The following is a 14,522-nucleotide window of genomic DNA, read 5'->3' as shown; positions in this document are numbered from 1 at the left end:
GTAAATAACCACCGTGCTTCTATTGTGCGATTCTGAACAAAACAGTTCTTTTTTTTTTTTTCAACCAAAACATGCAGAAAACAGCCTGAGGCCTTTAAACTTGAGCCCCTGGCGAGAAAGCACCATACAATTATTTTCCAGGACGATTTCGATTCTTCATGCCGATTTTGACTGGCTTGCTCCTCATACCTAGCTTCTCACAAAGAAAACTTTCCTTGTCCAAAATCTTACTCTCTTCCCTTAATTTTGTCCCCTCTCGTCCATATCCTTTTCAAAACCCAAATCACTTTATGTCAACCGGACACAGATTGTCCCTCCCCACCACCCCGCCCCCTGGCCTTTTTTGTTTCTGTCTAAAAGAGGAAAAGAAATCAGCCTAAGAAAAAAAGCTGTGCTGATTCCTCTCCAGTGTACTGATTTTTTTTTTCTTCAAGAACTTATGTTCGTCTACATGTTAAGAGTCACATAAGAAGGAAAACACTACTCCATTTATTTATTAGAGAAAGGAAGGGAAAAGATTCCTTGTCTCATGCGCAAGAACTAAAATAGTATGAACTCTGCAACCTTCAATCTGCCCGCAGCTTTAATCACGCCACTGCCAGGGTTCTGACGTCATCTTCAATCAATAAAATAACTTTGTTTCTCCTGGACAAACAGACTGTCCCCGAGGATATTTGATATGGGAAGAAAGGCTTTCCAATGGTTCTCTCTTTAAAAATACAATTTGAATCTATATATTCAACTCTGCTGTTAACAACAACAGGGCAGCAAGGCCAAGCTAAATTCTTACTGTATCTGCAGTCATTGGCCTCTCCCAGTATACCTCGGTCAAACCCAGTTCTGGTTGAACCAAAACACATGAGTGAGAGCCCAGATGTTTCTCAAGCCACGTCCCAGAAAAAGCAACATTACAAGGTGGCCAGGGTAGACCAAATTCCTACCCTTCAAATAAATTTTGAAATATGCCTGTAAGATTTTCTTTCTATCCCTTCCACCTCCTCTCCCTATTCTTCCCCCAACCTTCACTCCACCAACCAAGATGAAGAACCTAAGTCTAGGAAACCTGTGTCTCTGCTAAATCTCAGTCAACTTGTTCTGGACAGTTCTACTTTGAGCTAAATGTAAAGGAGCCAGTTCAAAGTTTCCCCTATGTCTACATATCTACGTGCATATATTTGTGCAGAAAACACACACACCACACATGCGCGCACACACACACACACACGCAAAACCTCCCACACAAAGAGAGAGGCAAAAAAGCCCTCTAAATTCTCTCGTGTCTCCTCAGGTTGGTCCAGGTTTTGGCCTGAAGTGTCCTAGAGAACACCTTGCCCAACAGTCTTGCAACCCAGGATACTAATTCATTTCCTCTGGGAGGTAAGAAATAATAATCCCTTTGCAGGTTATCTCTAACCTTTCAATGCATGATGGGCAGAGAGTATAAACGCTATGGTTAAGGGCCTGGGCCTAGATTCACACTGCTTAAGTTCAAATCCTGGATCTATGGCTTATTAGCTGGCCTCATACATTTCTTCTGACCTCCTTAAATCTCATTTCATCATTTTCAAGATAGGGATAGCAGTGCCCATACCTCACAATGTTGTTATAAAGATTAAGGGAGGTAACTCATGTAAAGTGCTAAGCACAGAGCCTGGCACAAAGTAAAGGCTCAATAAAATCTATTAATATTATTATTTCAAAGTGGCTTTTTTTTCCCTAGAAGACTACAGCAAATTTATGAATTAAGGTTTTCTTTAAAACCTTTATCTACAACTCAGTCTTTGTGCAGGGGTTCTCAGATCAGCGAAGGCCAGAACTAGAAAGACTCTAAGGAGACCATCTAGTGATCCAACCCCCTCTTTCTGTATATGAAGGTACAAGAGCTTAACAAGGGTCAGAGCCTGGGCCAGAATGCAGGTTTTATGACTCCCAGGGCAATAGTCCTTCCACTCTAATATATTATCTAGCATATTAGTGTAACATAGAAGATGCTTAATAAACATTTATTGAATTGAACTGACTCTGGTTTTAATAGACTATAAACCTGGCTCAATGTTACCACCAATTTTCCAATTCCATCAGAAGTCAAATGTTAACAGCAGGAGGAAAAATTCAAAGAGGTAAGAGAGAGAGATGTGTGTAGGTAGAAGCATGGCAGAAGGCCCTTGCAAAATCTTTCTTCTTTAGGTCAAGATTTGTAGGTGGGATGGAGAGTAACATGAACCTCCACTGATCAATGTCTCCAGGCCCATGTTCTTGGTCCTGCCAACATCAAACCAACTTGGAACTTGCCCTTATGTAAGTCCAGTGCTAAGAAAAGGCTTTGAGTTGGTCCCACCTCTTTGCTTCTAGCTCTACCTCTATCTAGATTATGTTGGAAGATTATTTTAAGAACCACAGCAAGGCCTTGGCATTTCCAAATCTTACTGACAATCAGTGTCAGGTACCTGTTTCTGAGATGGTTAACTCAAAGGTGTGGCCAACTGGATCCCAGTTCTACTTTTCTGTACTCTAAAGCAATTAACTTGAACATGTTAATAGGCAACAAAGGTGATTAACCCTGAAGTGTACATGAACAGTGACATACTGAGTAACAAGAAGAATCCTGTTGCCACCACCACACCACCTCCCTCCACACACACCCATTCCAAGGGAGGAAGAGGGCATGTCATGACATCCCATTTCTCCTTACCTCAGAAAAAGGAAAAGCAGTCCATGAAATCAGACTGAGCATAACCTGAGAAAACTTTAGGAATATACCTAGAAGATGCCTGCTTTACCAATTTCCTATCTTCGATGCCATACTACTCACTTTTATTTTTGTTTCTACTTTTACAAATAATATAAACACAACGTGCAAATATTTATAATGAAGAGGAAAAAAATCGCTCAAGGTCCCAGCACCTCAACCTAAACGTTGTTACCAATAAAGAATATTTCCTTCAGTTGTTTCTATGTGTATTTGTGTTTTTACAAAGCCATGAAATATTGACATATGTACAATTTTGGATCCTATGTTTCACTTCCTCATAAGCACTTTCTCCATGGTATAGACTGTGGTGTAGACTTCATAACAAACATTGCAATGACTGTGTCATAGTCCGTGACAGGAGTGTATCAAGACTCACTTACCCATTCTCCAATTATTAAGACATTTAAATTGCTTTCAATTTTGTGCTAGTCTAAATAATGTTACAAAAACATCTTTAAGACTTAGCCCTTTTCGATATTTTGGATTGTTTCCTAATGATAGAATCCCACAAGTGAAATCAATGGGTCAAGGTGCACGAATGTTTTTAGACGGCCCACTAAAAAAATAAAAGTAGCAAAACACCAAAGCCCCATGAAATCTCTCCTTCATTTAATGAAGAGTTCTCCTCTCCCATTTTTCCACCAGGGCAGAGCAGGACTCCTGGGAGGGAAAAAAGCCAAGAGAAGCAGTGTAGTATCCCAGCGACTTGTGAAATGGCAGAGTGGAATGTGGGCTCCCCTGTGAATCCAGCTTGCATGCACTTGCCCCAAATTGCCACCCGGCCAAGAAGCTAATTAGTAAAAGCATCAGGTGGGTGAGAACAGGTTCATGGCCTGTAATGGCTTATATCATGTTTCATTTTTGCCCTTGGAAAGATCTGACAGTCAGCTTGAAGACATTCAGTTCTAGTGACCCAGCATGCTACAGTCTGAGAATTAAATTTGTTAGTTTTCAGATACCAATCTTCCCTATATCTTAAAGGGTATCTTTCTGTTTAGAACTAAGCATACATGACCAATGAGCCTCTGTTTTCAGCCACAGGTAAGGTGGCACATTTAAGGTCAGCCCTGTTTAATGTTATATGACTAAGTGGCACCTGTCTGAAATGGTCAATGTGTTATAGACAGAGGTTTATTTGCAGACCCAGCTGTAAAAGTCATCCAGTCCTAAGCAGAGAAGGCAACGGGCCAGAGATGCCCTGGCTTAGCAAGAGCAGACCCAACAGGCATTTCTTTCCTGGGCTGCTTAGTCAGAGCCCTCAGAAGAGGCCAGGTCCACATGCCACCTTCCCCTTGAAGGTTTTTCTCTAATCCTCCTCCATCTTCCCTCTGCCCCCAACTCGGCCCAATATGGAAAACTAATTCTCTCTTGTTGGTGTTGCCACTGGACTTTGTACACAGCTCGACTGCAGGACTGTCACACACACGATGTAGTTTCCACAAACTTTTACTGACCGTTTGCTGTAGCCAGGCATTGGCTAGGCCCTAGGGTGGATAAAAAAGAGAAATAAACCACAGTCCAGTCCTCATGAAGCTCCCAGTCGAGCAGAGTGGGGACAATCCAATGGGAAGCTCTGGCAATGCAGAGGACCCTGCCAAAAACTCTGGGCCACCTGAGCAAAGCTTCCCAGAGGAAAAGACCATTAAGCTGAATAGGAGACATCTGATAACCAACTTGATGTTGGGGAAGTTGGAAAGGGAGGAGCCTAAGATAGGATGAGATAGATCTTTGGGAGTCATTAGCATACGGATAACAGGTAAGGTCAAAGAGTGGGCTAGAACATGTAGGGCGGGAGCAGAACAGAACCAAGGATGAAACTAAGGACGGACCCTCGGGAGAAACCATCATTCAAGGGTCAGGTACTTTGCAAATGTGGTAGTGAGAGAGAAATTTCTTTATTTACCCCAGTGCCTTGCCCACCCCGCCTCCCATACCTTCAATCTAGATGTTGGAATACATGCTCCAGGGACAGAAGTCCGCAGTTACAATGCAGAGAGGAAGACGGAGAGAGAGAAAGAGAGAAGTTAATTTTGTATCCTAAGCTTCTAAGTACCAAGGCAGAAATCGCTCTAATAGTTTGAGCCAGAAATGGAAGATCTTAGAGATCACCGGCTGGGTGCATGATTTCCCTCTGTATCCTTCCCAACACCTACAACATTAACTGGCACCTGGAATACCCAGAAGAACTGCATATTGCATATTGAGTAAATCACAACTCCCCAAAGACTTTGCTGGAAGCAACAGAAAGAGAAGACAAGGGATGAAAGACATGGAATAGCAAGAACAATAATTCTGTTACCTTTAGTTTCTCAGCTTTTCTTCTAAGGAGACAAAACCTCTTTCACTTCTGTTATCCTACTTGTCCTTCTCCACCGCTCTGTGAGGAAATAAAGGCAGATGTGATTGATTCCATTTCACAACTGGAGAAGGCTTTAAGCCCAGAACAGATAGCTAATGATAACTCATTTGACCAAGGTTTCACCGTGGCTTACTTGTGGGGCCAGGATCAGAACCTAGGTCTGATGACTTCCTGCCCTCTGCAGGGTTACCAGACACAAACCTCTGTGGACCTGACTCTCCATTTTTTAAGAGGACAGTTCACAAGAGAAACTCGTTAGGAACGCGAAATTCTCTCAGGACTCTACCGTATCTTGAGCAAGCCAGTGCGCTGCACCCTTAAGAAAAAACCTAAGACGTTTTCCCGTATCGACACTGGAGCGGTGAGGTGTAATTTGCAGTGATGCTGCGCTAACATAATTGGGAGTTCCCTGTGCTGCTCTACCCCTTTTGAAGGGAGCCCCATCTGCCTTCAGTCTGGTTTTTGTGTCTGAGTGGGGCTCAGGTGCTGACTGCAGGTGTGGCATCCAGCAGGTGCATGGACGGGAGCCAGAGTTTCATATCTTCATACCAAAGGGCTTGAGTCACTCCCCAAAGGCAGCCCCTCCTCCTCACACTGACTTGCAAGCCCCAGGAACCTGTCTTGACCGAGTTGCCATTGCAAAACTAAACCTAGACTCTGCCTTCCCAGGAAGGCCTAGGGTAAAATCAGTTAAAGTACAAATCTTATAACCCAGCCAACTTTCCCACTCTCTGAAACTAGGGTAGGCATATGCTGCAGGCATAGCATCAGGGGATATATGTACAGAATGACTGTTCCCTACTAGCTATGGAGAAAAGGAGGACCACAGCAGGCCCATATTATGTGTTTAGTACTTATTCTATTGCAGATGGCCCTGAAACCTCATGTGTAAGTATTCATTCCTCTAAAAAACACAGAGTACAGTAGAAAGAACGCACTAGGAATCCTGGACTCCAGTTGCCATCGTGACCAGTCTCCTCCAGGCTGCCAAGAGACAACCACTTAGCCTAGTCACAAAAAGTACCAGGTCAAAAAAGTCATCACATTGCCCTCATGGAAGCCCAACTGAGAGCCTGGGGCAGAAAGAATGCTCTTTGGGGATAGAGGGGGTCATCCAAATTTCCTTAGCTGCAAAACTTGTTTGCTTTTAAAAAAACAATTTGCCCCCCACCAAAGACACACACACACACACACACACACACACACACACGAGCAAAGAGAAACTAATTGCAGGAAAAGAAAAACCCAAATGTTACCTTAATAAAATGGCTTATTGTCATTCATCATATTTTTCCAGTTCATATGGAAGACTCAAATTAATAAGCTTTGGTTTACAGCCGGTGATCCCAAAAGTAAAACTGGTTACTAAACTAAAATGTGATCACTGTATATAAACAGAGTGAAACAAAATTCTGAAGTGAAAACCTAAATGTAATAAAGAGGAAATTAGACTTCTTCAAAATAGGCTATCTAATAATTTTCCCCATCTGTGAATTTTATCTTAGTTTGCTGTCACATGGAAAGAAATGCCATTAAGTCAATGCAAATCCTGCCCCTTGAAAACAACCAAAATGAGTAAGTGATGTACTAATTAGCTTCCTAATGGGGAAGGTTTTAATTGAACTATTCTATAACAACCTTCATCAAAGTTTCCAGGGCAACTTCATAAAAGGATGTCAAACCTGGCCCATATTTTTATCCCCTTAAAAATAATTCTTGATGCACAGAAACACAGAAAGCTTATTTCTCTTCAATGCTGTTAACACTCAGGCCACTACATTTTCTGATGTCAGCAATCCCCTTCCCACAAATATTCCAAGTATGCACCACCGTCATTCTCCTTTCAATTATGTGGTTTCTCTGCTCCTTTACTGATTGAGTCCAGGCCTCTCGGATAATGAGAAGCATGTGCAGGGAAAATATGCTCTTAAAAAACACATACATCAGTTTCATCTGCATTATTGGGGGGGAGATCATTTGTCCATATCAAAAAGATCAAAATGTGAAGTTTGCTATGGGATATATAAAGGAAAAAAAAGATCAGCACCAATGCCTAAAGTTGGGGGGCAGTTATGGTGATCTGAAGCAACACCAGTAAGAATAAGGGAGACCCCCCAAAATCCACCCTTTCTAGCTTGGCCACATGTATATTTAATGTTATCTTAATGTTGCTTTGGGGGGTATTTGAGTTCTGACATACACATGGAAATGAGCCACGAATTGTACAGCAAGCATAAATATTCCATCATTAATAAAAACCAGCTGTGTATAAAACACTACAACGGCTGGGTTTCAGTGACTGGCTATCATCAGTATGTGTCACAAGCAAATATTACTCAAACCTTTCTCCCTTAAAACACACACACACATTCACATACACAGACACACGCAGAAATTTGTTGTACTCTTTTTAATCTTTTGGAAGAGCTTTGAAGAACTCACTGATCTCTATGGCACATTTCAACTAATGTCTCTTTTCGAAGCAATTTTTCATCACCCTGGAAGATGCTAGAGTCCTCTTATTAGAACTTCAGTTTACCACATAGAATGAAAATGTTTAATTGTTTTTTAAGAGCCAAGAGGGTCAATAATACAAATGTTGGGATGATCAGTTATAGTCAGTAAGGCAATGGGGCACCAAAGGGCGCTGCAGGCTATAAGAGAGCAAAGCTCATTAAAAGCAAACACCTGCTCAGGACCTTATAATAAACCTGCTCTGCCATCATGCAAACACCTTTCATCCAATGACCTCGAAGCATGTGTCCAATATGAAGCATGCCCAACCACCTCTGTGAAGTATTAATATCTCTGCTTCCCAGAAGGGTAACTGAAGCTCAGAGCAGCTAATTCATTTATGCTTGGTCACATGGCAAGTCAAAGAGGGTTGGGCACAGAAACCCAGATCCTGGCTTCAAGTCACACAGTCTAACGATATTTCATGGAGTTGGGGCAATAATGAAAGTGACTTTACAAACATCAAGAGCAGCCTATAGCGTTAAAAAAAAAAAAAAAAAGGAGATTTTCAAAAACTAGCTTCGGAGGTATTAGCAAATATATCCATCTGCATTTTCCCCATGAATACATATCATAAAAAATGTACTTAACTTGGAGCTTTCTAAGGACTAAAAACCCATACTTCACTTTCCTATTCTGGTTAAAGAAATTTAATCTAATTTACGATGAGCCACTGGTTTCCAGGAATGAATTCATCCAAAATGGAGATCATATGTATATTATACCTTCTCTTTTTCAAAGGAAAATTAAAAGACCGGGTAACTGAACTCCCACTGTACAGGGAAGGCCTCAAATGAAGAACCCATTATGTGTGGGTCATTCTGCCACACCTATACCTCTTTAATTGTCTCAAATCCTTAGTTTCCTTACTATTTTTTAGTCTAATTTTCAACATTATTTTCAAAGCCATGAAACAGAACATTTGTGCTTTCCCGCTTTTCCTTTCTCATTGGGGAAATTTTATAGTCTACTCAAACTTGTACTTTCTTGATGGGATATCATGATACAGTGATTTAAGAATCCATTGCTAATGGTTTAGACAAGGTAAACAGTGGAACCTAGTTTTCTTTTTTGCTTAAATAGAATGGGGGAGGGGTAACAGGAGGTCAAGGGAGTGGACTGAACAGCCTTGCTAGATACGTGAACACCCTTAAATCACAGAAAGGGTTAGGGATTACTTACTAAATCTAGAGACTAATTAAATATTAGTCTCTCTTGGCATTCGAGGAACATACATACATGATTCTTCATGCATACTCAGTCAGGTTCTCATTTCATTCTTCCCCACAGGTTTACAAAGCTAAGTCTTAGGTGAGCACTTAGTTAAAAGAAACTTTGTAAATTTCTGTGACCCACCCCCAACTATGTAAAGGAACTAGGAAAAATGAAAGTGGGTGATCCGTTAGAACGATGGGATTCTTGATGAAGTTTTGGGCAGGATCCTAGCTTTTTAATTTGATATGTTGTTAAAACACAAAACACAATGCATTTATATTGATATATCTTTCTAGGCTTTTTTTTTTTTTTTAACATCCAGATTATTACATGATTGTATTTCTAACAATTGTCGCACCTCATTCTAGTAGGAATCATTCACATTCACATCACAAGTAGAGGTCTAGGAAGGGAAGCATAAACTTTTGAGAAATGGTTCTCAAAATCACCCTGTCCAATTTCTCACAATTTACAGAGGAGGACCTGCCAAGGGTGGTAAACTAAGTTAGAGGTGGGCCTAGAGCCCAGGTCCCATTCACCAATAATAGGCTCACTAGGAAAGCTTATTATAGATTCTTCTACTAAAAATGGCATTAGTTGCTGTTATTTACCAGAAACAATTTTCTGGATCCTGGGATTATTCAAATACAATAACTAGAATTAAATTTTGTAACCTATGTGGGGTAGACAGTCCCATCCTTAGACTTATCGAAATCTGTGAAGTCTGATTTATCTCCAGAAAGTCATACTAGCTCCCTTCTACAAGTGGTTGTAGGCTGAAGCTAAACGTGGCCAGCATTATTACAAGCCAGAATGATTTAGACAATTAACTCCATCCCATATAACAAAAAGATTTCAAAGGCCAAATAATGGCCTCACTTAATTCAAGCTATAATCATTACAACAAAATTCTAATGTCTTCCTTTATGCAATAAATATGTTTCTGAGAAGGCCCAGTTATAGTGAATTTTTATATATCAAGTCATAGCTCAAAGGCACGAACTAGGAAAGCTAGTTTTTCCAAAGAAACCTGTAGTGGGTTCTTTTAGAAAGCAAGTGACCTCCTTATTTTCCTTTTTTTTTTTCAGTTCAGATTTTGTGTGTTGTGTGAGGAAGGGGCAACTTCCCTCCTTTCTCTGGGTTCAAGGGGGTCAGAAGCTGACCATGGAGGAGAGTGGTGCAGGGTGGGCAGCCTGTTTTAATGCCCCCTTAGGTCCTGGGACCAAATTCTAACCTTTGACTTGGGGGTGGGACCCTAGATTTTGGACCAAAGTCCACAAATGGCAGCAAGGAATGAAGAAGTAAGCAAGACTGAGGACAACACGTCATAGAAAACCACCAACAAAAATTCCTGGGGACAGGAAATCAATGGAGCACAATTCTGAACAAATTGGTTTAGTCCCAAGCTAATTAATTTGTCAAGCAGATCTCCAAACCCACTGAATCCATGGGGGAAAGAGGTGATGTAATAGGAGATTGGGGAACATTTACCCATTTACCATCTTAAAAGGCTCAGCCACGACCACACACACCTCTCTCCACCCCTTTCAGTGGGTTTTAGCTGCACTTAATGGGTGCAAAGGACAATTTCTTCCAGACAGTCCCTAAGAATAGACTGTTCTCATGCATTCCAAATGCTCAGTCTCCATGGAGGAGGCTACCTGGTCACAAGCATTTCCCAAGAGGGAATATATCCTCTACTTCGCCTCACTGGTAACATCCCCTCCACCCCAACAAAACAAAACAACTTCTAACCATCCTGAGAACTTCGAGGGACTTTTTGGGGGTAAAGGAAAAGAAACCTTAAGAGGGGCGTAGAAGAGTGTGAGAAACTCCTCTTGTCTCCAAATGGAAAAAAAGGCCTTAAAAAGCTGGATCAAAGGAAGAAAGGGGGATGGGGGAGACAGGCTGCTTAATTACAAAGACACCCTTTTAAAGAAGGCACAGGCCCTGGGAGAGGGCTCTTAGGATAGGCACAGAAGCAGATGTACCCACTTAGCATTCTGGCACTCAATGGGACCTCAAGGTCATAGCATCCATCCCTCTGCGTTCTGAATAGAAAGTTTTTAAGGGCATTCTAGAAAGAGTCTCATTCGCTCTTTACAAAACTTCAGAAAAAGCAACTCCACAAAATGCCTTGGGTATGCATCTGTCTAATAATTCCTACTTCACAAACCAGAAATGAGCTTTCAATTTCCAAATCCAAAATAGTATTGAAAAATAATTTTAAAATTTCCTTCTAAAATCTTTTAAAATAGGTAAGCAGATCCACAACTTGCACGTAAAAGTTACTCTACATACAAGCATGGCCAGAGGTTTTACTGCATATCTAGACCATGAAGTTAGAAAAAGCACTTTCAATTTTACAGAGCCACACAGTTTTCCAAAGAAAGAAGTATCTTAAAATGAAGTATGATGTAGTGACAGAAAGTGTCTGTAAATGACACCGGATATACCCATACAGAATAACTGGAACCTGAGTTATCATCTGTAAATACTCTACAACCACCTGGCTATTAAAATGTCCCAGGCCAGTTATAAAATGTAGTTTGGTCAGGCCAACTTTTCCCTCCCAGCTGATCTGAAAGACGATAGCCTTTAAAATTGTCGCCCTGGCCGGTTCCTTCTCTCCCTTCCTGCTTTCCTTTCCCCCGTTAAAATCAACCAACACAACTATTTAAAAATGTAAGTAAATAATTTGTTCCCAAATAAGCAATGGGTTGGTGACATCTTGATAACAGGTCTTTGAGTACCACCACCCTTCTCATTTTGCCATGCTCGCCCAGTTGGAGATAGGTGGGGAGATGGGTGAAAATTTATCCCGCATCCAAAATGGTATTGCAAAGTACTCTTAGCTACTAAATGAGGGTGCGGAAAGGTCTAACCGAGAAGGCTTCACAAAGGCTGGCCCGAGAAAGGGCTTTTCACAAAACCTAGTTCAAGGAGACTTAAATAACCTTAGCCCTCCATTATTGAAGATTATGGTGACTAATTATCTTCCTCTCTGAATAGAAGAGGGTTATATTAAAAAAAAAAGTTTTAAATGCCTCCCAACTTCTAGTCTTAACGTGGGGGTGGGGGACGGGAGGAGGTTAGGAGAACTACATCAGAAACAACTCTCCAGTCTAAACTACATGCTAGAGATTGAAAATGCTGTTTCTCACAAACATCCCCTTTCCTCTCTCATTTAATTGTATCTAGTCCCTTGCTGCAGATTATTATTACACTACTATTAGTGGCAATTTACCAGACTACAAAGACTGTCACTCTCCCTCTCACTTTTCCTTTTCTTTGTTTTCATGTATCGATAAAATCCATCTTGCTGTTGAAGCACCAGTATACAGTGACCCAGGCTTGGGACCCTCAAGACACCTGCATGATCTTGCAAAACTGGTCACTAACATCTATAAAGCAGATACTGGGCAATCCCGTCCTCACCACATACACACACACATAGACCCAAAAAAAGTGTAGCATTGTAGATTACTCCCAGACTTCAGGACTTCAAGAATTCACAGCCCCCGGGGGAGGGCAGTGTGAGCCCCCACCCCAACTCTAAGCATTCAAGGAGGAACGTATCTAGCAATCTGAGATAAGCGCAGACATTCCTTCTAGGTAAATGTAGACCTGAAGTTCCCTCGCTCCTTTTGTGCTTAATTACCTAGAGACCTACAAGGACCCCAGGAGGCAAGGAAGTAGAAGTACCATCAAGTAGTGGTACCCACTAGCATCTCTGTAGGACGGGAAAGGAGCGCACACTCTTTAACCGATTTAAGTTGCTGCTCCTCCCGGAAAACTCACGGCCAGCTGCAAAGAAAGTAGAACACACGGGCATCCCCACACGCATCTAGATCGACTCACTCACGCCGAGGGCACGATCAAGTTCATGCCACCATGGATTCCTGCCCCAGTTCCCCGCGAAAAGTAACCATGCGTCTCCTACCCCTGAAGGCACCGAAGACAAGGTGACGACTCTCTGCTCGCTCAAGTGGCTTCAGTCCCGGGCCGGAGGCCAGGGATGGGCAGGGGGAAGCCCCAACTCCCCGCTGCTCCGCTCCTCGCCGCTCCGTCCGGGCTCTCCTTGGTGGCAGTGGACAGGCAGGATACCGGGCCGGAGGGTGGAGCAGCGGATGGTCGGAGGCAAGACAGGCTGGAGGTGGGGGTGGAGGGGGCGGTGAGAACTAAGCGAAGATGAGGCGAAAGAGAGCGGAGATGGAGGAATAAATCAGGGGGTCTACCAGCTTGGGCAGCCAGAAAGCTCCTCAGAAGGAAGGGGCGTGACTGCGATGAAGGCAGCTCCTGGGCAAAGGATGGGAGGTAGGGGAGGGGGACGAATGGGTGGCTTTTCTTCTTGCGGTGAGCGGCTAGGACCGCCCCGGAGCGGGGGGTGGACTAGAGAGTGGGGCGGAGTAGAGGGCGGGGAACGGAGGGAGGGAGCCGGCCTGGACCCTGAGCGGGAGGGGGGGGGTTGGGGGCGGAAGAGAGGCGGGGCCAGGGGGCGGGGAAGTTTCAAACAATTGAACGGCGGGGTCCAGCCACTCTGGCGAAAGCGGGGGGTCCTAGCTCTAGTCCTCCCGCTAACGTGGCTTAACGCGCTCACTGCGGTCCTGAGAGGCTACGCAAGCACTGGCTGGGGGGAAGGAAAGGGTTCTGCAAAGACTACAATCATAATCTACGACATGAGCGGAGCGGAGGCGCGTGGGAGAGCTCGTGCCGCTCCCCGCCCAACAGCGGGAGGAAGAAACACAAATAATAGAAATGCTGAAAAGCAGCTTCTCGCAAAGCCTGCTCAAAATAATGCAGGAAGGAGCAGCGCTCCTTCTTTTTCCTTCCCCTCTTGCTTCCTATTACCAGCAGGCCCCCACCCAGGTCGCAGCTCTGCGCGACACCCTTCTTTCTTCCTCCGCTCCCCCTAGCCTCCCCCTTCCATCTCACCCCCGCGTCCCCGCCCCCCTTCCCTTTGGCGGGCCTCGCTGGGGGTGGGGGTGGCGTGGGCGGAGCTTCGCGGAGTCTCCGCCTCTTGGGCGGGCTGGGAGGGCTGGCCTGGGCGGAGCAGGCCGCGAAGAGTAAGTCCCACCCACCAATCTTTTCCTGCTACCGGTTGGCGAATCCTGGCCCCGGATTCGCTCGCGATTGGTCACTTGAGTCGTCGATCTGATCTTTTTGACCCACCCGCCCTGAAAATTAATAAAACTGAACAAGAGACTATTGTCTAGCTCTCCGTTCTCCCCCAGCTACTGCTGAGAAGAGAAAGAAGAGACGCTTGGTTTCTCAGTCTCCTGAGAGAGTGCGACGGTGTGTCGGCTGGCTCCCGTACACCTTTGTGGCACTGTCCGGCCCTCTGGGAATAGGTAACTTTTCTTCCCCCTTAATTCATTAGGCCAGGAGGGGGAAAAAGTACGTGAAGTGTCAATGTGGTGTTCACGTTTCCCGGCTGCCAAAAAAAATGATACTGCCTGAGAACACAGAGGGTTGAGAACGGCATCCTGGGACACTGAAAATCTCCCATTTTACATCTGGGGAACAAAAGCACAAAGAAAACAGTGTAAGGATAGCAGAATAACATGGAATTTGGAACTAAAGGAAGAACTCATTTTGGACTGTAGCACTTACCAGCTAGTTGTGCGACTTTTGTTGAGTCGCTTAACTTCTCTGAGCCTTGATCTTTCTATCTGTAAATAA

General features: G+C 43.6%; 1 protein-coding gene across 4 annotated transcripts in view; it reads right to left on the bottom strand.

Moving 5' to 3' along the window:
• The window catches only part of AMOT (angiomotin), a 64,346-nt gene extending 51,143 nt beyond the window's left edge, over positions 1-13,203 (bottom strand). For 3 of the 4 annotated variants that reach the window (XM_081808379.1, XM_081808380.1, XM_081808382.1), the window contains exons 1-2: positions 12,784-13,203; positions 5,052-5,129 (exon numbers count right to left, since the gene is read on the bottom strand). The gene's annotated coding sequence lies outside the window, so the exon portion shown is untranslated. Of the gene's footprint in view, positions 1-5,051; positions 5,130-12,701; positions 12,727-12,783 lie in introns of those variants that run through there. The other variant, XM_081808381.1, reaches the window with a different exon arrangement.
• Between the last annotated feature and the right edge of the window lie 1,319 nt (positions 13,204-14,522).

Source organism: Leptonychotes weddellii, chromosome X (assembly GCF_054177405.1).
Source record: "Leptonychotes weddellii isolate Sample4059 chromosome X, ASM5417740v2, whole genome shotgun sequence".
In the NCBI taxonomy this organism is placed as follows: Eukaryota; Metazoa; Chordata; class Mammalia; order Carnivora; family Phocidae; genus Leptonychotes; species Leptonychotes weddellii.
This window is presented reverse-complemented; position numbering and strand designations above follow the sequence as displayed.